A 10,332-nucleotide genomic window follows, 5' to 3' on the forward strand; every position below is an offset into this window, starting at 1 on the left:
TTGGGGTGGGGAAGACAAGGTTTCACATCCCACACTCTGCCCTCGTGGTAGTCGCTCAGGGTGCCGTGGTCAGCACATCTGATCTGCAAGGCTGCACTGTCAGCTTCAGGTGAGATCCCCATGCAGGGTACTCTGCCTGGCCCTGCCACATAATCCATCATGTCCTTGAGCCCACTGCTGACCAGTGAGAAGAAACTGAAGAAATAAAGTATTTTCATTTAGTTTACGAGTAGGGATGGGTCACTGCGAAGTACTACCAAATCATTTGCTGGTCTACAAGCATGTCAGTCTGTCACTTCAGGTCCGACTGACACTGGTTCTGGTTTGTCCCTAAAACTGGGCTACTGGACGATGGCCACCACCTCAGCAGAAAGCACGGCAAGGCCTAATCTGCAGTCCCTTCCTCTACCGTCTCAGCCCGTACAGCAGCTCCTCCCCAGCTGCGTGTCTGGCAAGCAGCCCGAATTTGTGACCTAGCCATCACACATACAGTCCCAGCCTCACTCATACAGTCAGCATCGCTATGGGTGCCTCGTCCTGCCCTAGGGAAGGATGAAGGTCAGAGAAGCGCTTGGGCGGGGACTTGGCTTATCCCAGCTGGCCAGGGCATACTGAAGACAAGTTCTCACTTTGGAGCAGTTCGAGGAAAGGCAATTAAATCTGAGTAAATTCAGAAAGCAGTGTTTTCCTTAGAAAGCCCCAGAAAGATGCTGAGGGAGAGGGTGGTCCAGATGAGAGGAGGTGCTGACCCCATCAGCTCTGAGCTGGTTGTCCCAGCCCCCTCCCTGCTCCTGGCACAGCTCCTCTGTCTAATGGAGACAGTTACGCGAGGCGAGATGATGCTCTGTGGCCTGAAGCTGCCAGGGGAGCTGGGGTGACCTGTTCAGACACCGAAGAGTCCTGCGCCTCCCATGCCCTGCCTGCTCTCCTCACCATCTGGGAGGGTTGATGTGGCTGGGTTTTGGTGGGGAGAAGCTGCAGGATGGTTGGCCTCCTCGTGCCTTCAGCTTCTTCAGGAAGTGTGTGAAAAAGGGCTCTGGTGATGGAGAGAAAACAGGGGCTGAAGGGGACTCTGTATAGCACTTAGAGCTACTGCGAGCTTTTGGGTTGGTTTTTTTTGGTAAAATTTGAAATTACTCTACTAATTGTGAATGTCCTTTTGTACATTTGCCTAAAGAGAAATGGTACGCAGTAGACTGGGAAATGTCTCCTGCTCTGTAAAAACAAACAAAAAAGAACCAACAAAATCCAGATAAACCCCTTAGGCCTTTTTCTACTGCAACTATTCCAGTATAAGGGGTTAGGACAGCTTTTGTTAGAGGGGGGGAAAAAGGGATTTCAGCTTGTGATATATTTTGCCTGTTTTGCTGTAAGGAAATCATGTGCTACCCATAATTCTTAGGGGCATATTACTTTACAGATTGCAAATAACCTTTTTGGGTAATTATTAACCAAATTTAAATGTGTCCTAATTACATTTATTCACAGCATCTAAGATTATTGGAAGTTACTTTTCCATTGGAAATCTTTATAGCCAATTTAACATTTCCATTAGTTTCTGAACATGTATGTCCTTGAAGAAAATACACCAACAATTCCTCTGAGCCCAATGCTCTCCACTGCAATCCTTTTACACGATTGCATCCGTCTTCTGTAGACAACATTACTCACTCTGGTTTTATACCAGTGCAGCTAGAAATAGAATTAGGTCTTCTACCTCCAGGCAACATTATTCGGCGTTAATCCTCTTTGGCAGAGGCAGCAGCCAGCTCGCTGCCAGCTGTTGGCAGGTCGCTGTGAAGCACTGGAGTTGATGTCAGTTTTAGAAGTTGAAAATGCACACGGTGTTTAACAGAAAAGTATTATGAATTTCTTTAAAATGAGCAACCAGACTTAAAATTTAAGGCAGCTGTTAGGATGGGCCCTCTTGTACTCCCATGAGCATCTGGTAGCTGCTAGGGGAGGAAACTGAAAATGAATCATCTATTTTTTCCATTCTCATGCCAATTTACTGTATTAGCATCTCAATATCTCAGTTTGTCTGTAAAATGAACAAATTACTCACCTGGACACTCCGCCACAGAGCAGTGAGGCTTATCTAATATCCTGCAATAGTAATGTTGTAATTGTAGCAACCTCCATCAAAAGGACTGAAAGTGTTCAAAGGAGTAATCGTCATTCTGATTTTATAAGTGGGGAAAGTGAAACAGAGAACTGCGGTGACTTGTCAGAGGGGGCAACGGGCAGGAGCCAGGCTTCCTGACACTCCCTGCCTCTCCCTTGGGGCATCAGGTACAAACTCAGGGCAAGCAGTAGGACGCTGCTGTAAGACAGGAGTCTTTGTGTACATCTTGAAATACTATGGGTCTGTACACAGCGTACAGCCTTAGGATATCGGCTTGCCTGTGCACAGGGGTAGCTCTTGCAGAGCCTTCTCAGGGAATAGGGGGGTTGCAGGTGAGATCTGCCGTATTCTCCTTGCAGGATCGGGGCTGGTTCTGTCTGTTGTAAGAAGACAAATAGCCATAGTTCTCCCCTCTAGTATTTGATATTAAGAATTTCATAATGCAGTTGCCTATGTACTCTTCTTTGCCTACTTCACCTTGTATCAATATACATCTACATTTTCTCTCCTTTTAAGCAAAAGACTAGTATTGCTTTCCATCCCACACAAACTAAACCTAGAATACCTGCAGTTAGCTTAAACACCACTAACAAAAACTCTATGTTTTGCAATGAGTTGGAGGCAAGATGATGTAAAGTGACTCATGATTTATATACAAGTACATGAAAGCCCAACTAGCCTTTGGATAGCTATAGATAATTCTTTCTGTCCCATAAAAGACTGGTAGTTCATACTGTTTTTCATATTTTAGTTGCTGAGATTTCATACCGATTATGGTATTTATTTAAAATAACAAGCTATGTGAGTCTGTCCAATTCCCAAGAACCCCATTGCCACTGTTCATTATGAGCTATGATTAGTGACAGGATTACATTGTTAATGTCTGCAGGTATTCTGAATATTAGACCTGTCTCTTGTGTGTAGTTCTCCCTTCTGGTTACCTGGGAGTTGTCTGCTTGTATTCCCTCACCTCAAATCTTTACCAACCAAAAATTATACACTCGTAAAACAGGCATGCTGTTCTGTTACAGTGAATCAACAGCTTTGCTCTCAGTCCTCTTCTTCTCTGTTATTAAAAATAAAAGTTTTTTCTACATACAGCATGAGTGCTGTTGTTGATTAAAAGCTTGCATTAGATTTTGAATTGAATCCTCAACACAAGGGTCAAGATTCAGTTTTCTGACAGCTTGTGACTCCACAGCACGTTTCTTTAAAGCTGGAGGTGAGATAGGTGGGCACAGTGATAGGTATTGGTATCCATCTAGAAAAAGATTGGGTGATGGACTAAAGTTTGGTCTCCATTTGGTCTCCAGAAGACTGAGTTTTATTTGCTAGCGCAAGCTGGTGTTATGTTAGACCATGTTCAAGTGCTCAGTTAAATTTTTGGCCAACTTGTGATGTAGATCTAGTGTTCCGATTCATCTGTAACATCCCTAGACTATAACTTAATTTTCCCATTAGCCTGTACTTTCATTTTAAAACCTTGTATATTTAAATGGGGGGCTACAGCTAAAACTTATGGCTCCAGTTTCAAATTCTACAAGGAGAAGCCAGAAATGGCCAGGTTTGCTGTGGCTCCTTGGCAACAGACACAAAGGCTTGTTAAACAGCAAGGGCTTGTGGCTGCAGAGATTTGGTGGGTTAATTCAGTTCAGAAATGTTTTGGGGTTTTAGCTATAAGATGCATGTACCCTAGCATGGAGTGGTTACCTTCCTCCTTAATGCAGTCTATAGAAATTAATGCACTGTCCCATAGATACCTGCACAGTGCGATGGGTAGAATGGTCTCTTGGTGGAGCCCTGCAGTATTGGGTTTGGAGTATGGTAGCAAGGAGAGAGGCACTTGCCAGGTTCATAGTACAGTACTCAAAGGACAGGTTCAAGCTGTGTCTGTCACCAGAATTTACTTCCATGGGAAAGTGAACTGCAGATAAACTAAATAGGACACTTGCAGAAGATTTTAGTCCCTATATCACTGCAAGAAGAAAAAGACAGCCTGAGTTAAAGTGGAAAGAAGCCCTCATGCTAAGCTCTGTATTAACATGTTTTTCATTTCTTTCTTTCCAAGTTGACCAAAGTGAAACCAATCTGCCTCAAATTTCATAGTCGAGATTTTGTGCCAAGATTATATATAAAGTGGGTCAGCTATTCAGAGCTGGTAATTTATGTGTATATGGGATTTGTACTGATTTGTTGTTATCTGAGATGACTAATGTTTCATAAAAACAAATTTCTGCTTGTGGATTGCTCTGAGAGTGGCAAATACTGCATTTGTACCAGCGTGTCACACTCTGGGGCTGCTCATGGGTGACTGGTCACTTTGGCCAGGCAGGCATGTCGCCCTCCTTGGACACTGGTGGTCAAGGTGCAGAAAGGTGGGGAGGCCCTTGAGTCATTCCCTTGAAATGACTCCCTTGAAAGAGAAGGATTAATTTCTGGAGTGAAGGAGGAGCTATGACAGCAGGATTAAAATATTTTTAGGACAGTCAATGTTGTTTGGAAAAGAAACCCCTAACCTTTTAAGTATTTATTTATTGATTATACAGTATATATTTCTTATAACTTTCTCAGGGCGGGAAACAGCTGTTCGTCAGGCTTGTATGCATGGTGAACTGATCAGTGTAATAATGATGGGTGTAAAGGGTACATTGAATTAATTGTTAATACCTCACCTAGGTAAGAGTCTCCATAGCTTTGGTCATCTTGCACGCCCTCAGCATTGGACTGTGACCTGAGCAGGAGCCCTCCAAGCACAGGACTGCGGGAAATGTCCCCTGTCATGGTTCCCACCCATGCATGGTTCGTCCTCTCTCTCTCCCCCTTCCTTCTCCCATGCCTTTCTGCCCTGGCAGCAGAACCCTTTGCTCTGGGGCAGGATGAAGGCATCTCCCTGCGGAGGGGACAGGTCCCCTGCAGCCCCTGTTTTAGAGGTGCCCCTACCGGCTGGGGCGGTCTTCAGTAGACTCTGATACACGGGCTGTGGCAGAGCATCAAGGACCAGATGGGTGCACACTAAAAGCAAAGGGCCATTTGGCATGTAGTCATTAGCCATTGCTGAGTGCATTAGTCCTCTTATGTCTTTCAGAAAGTCATCGTTTTATAACAGAAAATTGCTATTTTGTTCCAAGTAGACTTAATTTCTATAATAAGAATAAAGCACCTTAATTAGGTTTAGGAAGAAGCAGAATATCATGTGCTTAATAGAAAGGCAGTAGCTGCTAAGCTGACAAAAGGGGACGGGATGGGGAAGGGGCACCAGGGCTGGCTGTGGCATGGTGCAGAATATGGCCTTGCACCAGGGTGGCTGCACAGGCACCCCGCAGCCCAAGGGGTTTGTGGTTGGGCAGTTGCTGCCTGGTACTGCTAAGATGGCATGGGTGGAGGACAGGCACTCTCGGCCTCTTCTGGCAGCAATGCTTTCATCTTCATATGCTGAAATCCCTGTGCCTTACCAGCCTGCCCTGTGCCTCAGCCTTCGGCTGCTGTTCCAGAAAACTCTGCTTTTTGCCAGAGGACTGTGGTGGATATTGTGCAGATTTGTCTGTGTTAGAAGAAGAAATTTTGATTGTTTATGTTCAGTTTGTGTGATTTTGGGATTGGCTCAGCTACTGATACTCTCTTTATTGCTAGCATCCTGTTGCAAGTGACCACTGGTAACATGTCATTTGTTGGTCTCCATTAATCATTTCTAGTTCATTAAATGACAATTTCATGTATTTGTTAAAGTCCTCTCATTAATGTAGAACTCCAGCTGAGGTCAGGTGGAGTTGGCTGTCTCTGGTAACAGCATAGCATGTTTAAGTGGAACACACGCAGCCCCCGAGGGGGACGTGAACGGACAGGGGAGTGTGAACTGCTCAGGTGTGGTGGGGCAAGGGCTGAGAAAATGCTGCAGCAATTCATTATCAGCCATCACCACCTAGTGGCAAAAAGGCTCCGATTGGATTAATCTGCCAATTTACATGTCTCTTTCAAGTTTTTTTTCCCCTAAAAATCAAATATTCAGACAGGGTTCACTTTTGCAGGGTTAATTCTGGACTTAGGCCAGCTTTTATGACAATGAGAAATTTCCTTCTGTGCAGGGAACCGCTTCCGCTTCATGCAAACTGACATCTGAACTGACTCATATGTGTTGCCTCTAGACACCTCGACTGCATACATGGATAAAATGGAAGTGTGTTAGCTTTTGCGCAGAAAGCAAACGTACATTTTACACCACCCAGGCTCACATGTAATGTAAACTAAATCCTGAAATTCAAGATGATGAGGATCTGTGACATAGGTTTTCATCTACTTACAACAAAAGGAATAGAAGCTCCTGTCCATGAAATAAAAAATAATCTGATTCATTTAAGTCCTTTAATGGTGTGCCCTAGAAAACGGGTGGGAGTACTATACAGGATGGAGGTGGGACGAGCACTTCCATTTCCTTGTTAACAAACGGTTAACAAAACTAAGAAGTTGCTGAAGCCCACTAAAAAAACTTATGGGAATAGAAACTATATTGTTGTCCTGGTCCCTTCTTTAGTGTGTAACCTGGTGATCTGTTTCGACTGCATCAGTTGCATCTTCCTTTTCATTTTCGCCACCTGTGCTTCTGGACCCTTGAACTTCTGCCTGTCCCCCAGCAAATGTTCCTCCTGGTTCACTTGGACCCAGGTTTTTGCCTTTTGCCTGTTGCCCTCAGCTGCCCCCTTGGAGGGGAGTCTGCAGGTGAAACCCAGGTAATGTCCGGTAACAACATTTTCTTCAGATAGAGAAAGGCTCTGTAGTAAAATTTGTTCTCAACAGTCCAGTGCGGTCACCGCGGCAATTAAATTAACTGACAAAGGAGTTACGGCTCCTTCATTAGAGTTGTGATTATGCTTTTAATACCATGATTTGCTAATGGATAAAATGTTTGATGCCCTTAAGAATACATCGACAGGGTGTTTGCTGGTGAACCGGGCTCCCTTTGCCCTTTCTCTGAACTGGTTGGCTCCCAGTGTGGCTGAAATACCTCCTCTGCATCTGGGGGACTGGAGAAGGGCAGGATGAACTTGTGTGTGCTCACAAACTGCCCTTTGAGATAGTCCCTCAGTGCCTTTAAACCTTGTTTTCAAAGCTGCAGTGTGCAACAGAGTTTTTCAACATATCCCCACGCTTTCCATTACCCCAAATATTTTCTAGGGTAGGTGGGGAGCCAAGGCAGGCTCGGGAAGCGCAAAGCCATGTTGGCAGCCACAGGCACGCCAAGGAGCCAGAGAGTCATGGCTCTTGGTGCAGAAATGGGTTCAGTTCCTATAAATCTGAATTGTTTCAGCTGCTCTCACCAGGCTTTGGGTGTTGCCTGATCCATCCCTTGGTACCTCAGGCTAATCCTCACAAAGAGCTTCTGCCTGGGGGTGGCCCCAGCGAGACTTGGCACGAACACTACAGCATACCCTTGGCAGCATGCAAAACCGGTGACTTTCACGTGCTCCTCTTAAACAGGTGCTTGCTCAAAGCTTCAGAGGGTGGATAATTAAACCATGTCATTTTTAGGAGGTCACCTCTATGCTCTGGACCTCAGGACAGTTGGTAGGCCAAGCAGTCTGACACAGAAACAATTAAAAGCTCACTGGTGGGCTGGTGTAAGCTTCATGGATTTAGGGTGATAAAGCATTTCAGGTTTTCTGGCTGTTTTTTCTTCCCTGTAAGAAAAAAATCAAAAAATATATCCTGAGCCTACTATTTTCTGCAAAGGGGAAAAATTTCTGAAAAATTGCTTCAGGAGAATATGTTGCGTGATGTTGAAAGTGATTTTCAGTGTAAGGTGTATATACTATTCATGGACTAGCACGGTAATTTTCTTTTGAAAAGTTCGGGTTTGGCTTTATATCTAATTGTGATATATAATCTTAATGAAGAGTAAAATCAGAACAAACTCAACCTTCTTTCAGTTATTTTCTTGACCCTCTCCTAGTGCACACACCTGAGTTGAAGTTTGCAGGTATGTGTGTTGTTCAAATGACCAACATCCAGCCTTCCCTCTATTACAAAAAAACCCCAGCAGTGCTGACTGGTGGGAGATCAGGAATCCCTTTGGGAGGGGAGGTCTGTGATACCTGACCAAGCTGTACTTCAGTGAAGGGCAATTACCATATGCATAATATCTTGTGAAAATATAACCAAAGCGTAGGACGCTCAGCCAGGGTTACCCTTATTCTCCAGCTGAGGGGTGATGGGCTGCAGATATCTTCTCAGAAAGATACACCTTCGACCTTTCCTTGTTGGTCCACCTTCCGTTTGCAAACAGGCATGAGAAGCATGAATGGCAACAGGCAGGCTTGCCACCCGGGCGGCGTGAAGCCAGCAGAACAAGTGGGATGCCATGCCAGGAGCAAAAGCCTGAGCAGCTGTCTGGTCCAGAGGGGCAGCTGCACTGGAGAACACCAGGGCATCAACTCTGCACACTTGTAAAAGACAGGGCCTTTTTTATCGCAGCACATCCAACCTGCGTGCGAGGCTTTGAGTTCAGGTAGTTGAAGCTGGCCGTGCTGTGCTGTAGGATTGGGATCTGTTATGCTGCGTACAGCTGTATATTTACACAACGCCTTTTGTCTGTATGGCCCAAATGCGCATTTAGTCTGAACACAAGACTGTTGCCTAGCCCTCTGCTGACCAGACTGGCTTAAAAGTACGTGTGGGGGTAGTCATGGCTGGAGTAGATGGGTTGAGCTTTGCCGGGGCGTGGGCAAATGACAATATTGTGCGTGCGGTGTAACATGCAATGCTTTGTCTCCTCTGCCCACCTGGTGAGGGGCAGTGAAGCAGCTGTGCTGCGCACAGGTGGATAATCTACTGTCTTACTGCAGCACTTGCCACCTGCCTCCCAAAGAAAGCATTTTGCAAGTATCTCTGATGTGATGCAGTGACGTATTAGCAGGCTGAGGACCGGGAAAGGTGCTTGCTGCATAAGAGAAGCTGTTGAAGTTACTAAGTTGGCAGAAAGGAGAGGGAGGGAGCTTGAGAAGCAGACAGGAAAAGCCTCAAAGTAATGTAAAGAAAGGCATTGCTGTGGGAATCGGCTGACAGTCAGCCTGGGGTAGAGTCCAGGCAGAGCTGCCGACGCCTGGCCAGCCACTGCCTGTCGCCGAGCAGAGGCAGGAGAGATCAAGTACTGAAAGCATGCAGAAATCCCCCTGCTGATGATCCCCTCTTAGCACAGTTACACACTGTAAGCCAATGAACTATGGTTTGAACAAATGCCGTGGGTAGAGTTTGGGGAATTTCTTGGAAGCCCTGGTCCTAAAGCCTTTGAAATTAGTAATTAGGCTTCAAAACATGTGTCTAAAGCAGGTTTTAAGGAATGAATGTGTCAGGCCATATATATTCTGATGTGCTGTACGCCAAAGCCTCTATGAAACAGCAGGCAGTAACACGTCCCTCATCCTTTCATTGCTGCCTTATGTGTAACTCCGGTTTCCCCTCACACCAGCACACAGCGAATTCCTCCGACCCATCACATTTATCTTTGAAAGTGACTTATCAGGGAAGCAGAGGATCTCTCCTCCTTTTTCTCTCTCTCTCAGCTCAGAAGAGCCTCTTCCTCTTTCAAAACATTATCATTGAGCAATCTGTTGTATCTACTTTTTCCACAATTTTATGAAAAGTTCGAACAAACTTTTACCTGCCTGCAGTGTGTGATGCTAGGACAGAGACAGCGAGGGGGAAAAGGCTTGTCAAGCCAATGACTGCATTTAGCGTGCGTTGCTTGTTTCTCCCTCTCCTTGGAGAGACGTACAAATGAAAATTCAAGAGACCAGAATAAAAAAAGCGTGGCCAGATAGAAGGTGGCATTAGCAACAAAATGGGAAAGGACATTTTGTTCGTGTCACAGCAGGATCTATTTTAAGAGCTTGTTGTATGTTTCATGTCATAAAATCACTTCTGGAATTATTTGTTCTAAAAAAAATAAAAAAATAATGCCCATGCCCATTGCAGAGAGCACTAAAATAGTCCACTCCAACCACTTCAGACAGGATGTATGGAAACAATCAGCATTAGTTTGAGGTAAGAACAAATAGAGGCAACTATCTGGTGACGCAGAATAAAGAGAGAGAAGAGCGGGATTTTGCTCAAGTAGATTGAAAGAGCCGGTGGCATTGGAAGGATTATTAGGGATGATAGAAGTGGTAATTTGTTTGACCTAGTAACTGTTCTAATTGGTGGCTGTCCCTTTGAAT

Source organism: Phalacrocorax carbo, chromosome 13 (assembly GCF_963921805.1).
Source record: "Phalacrocorax carbo chromosome 13, bPhaCar2.1, whole genome shotgun sequence".
NCBI classification, from domain to species: Eukaryota; Metazoa; Chordata; class Aves; order Suliformes; family Phalacrocoracidae; genus Phalacrocorax; species Phalacrocorax carbo.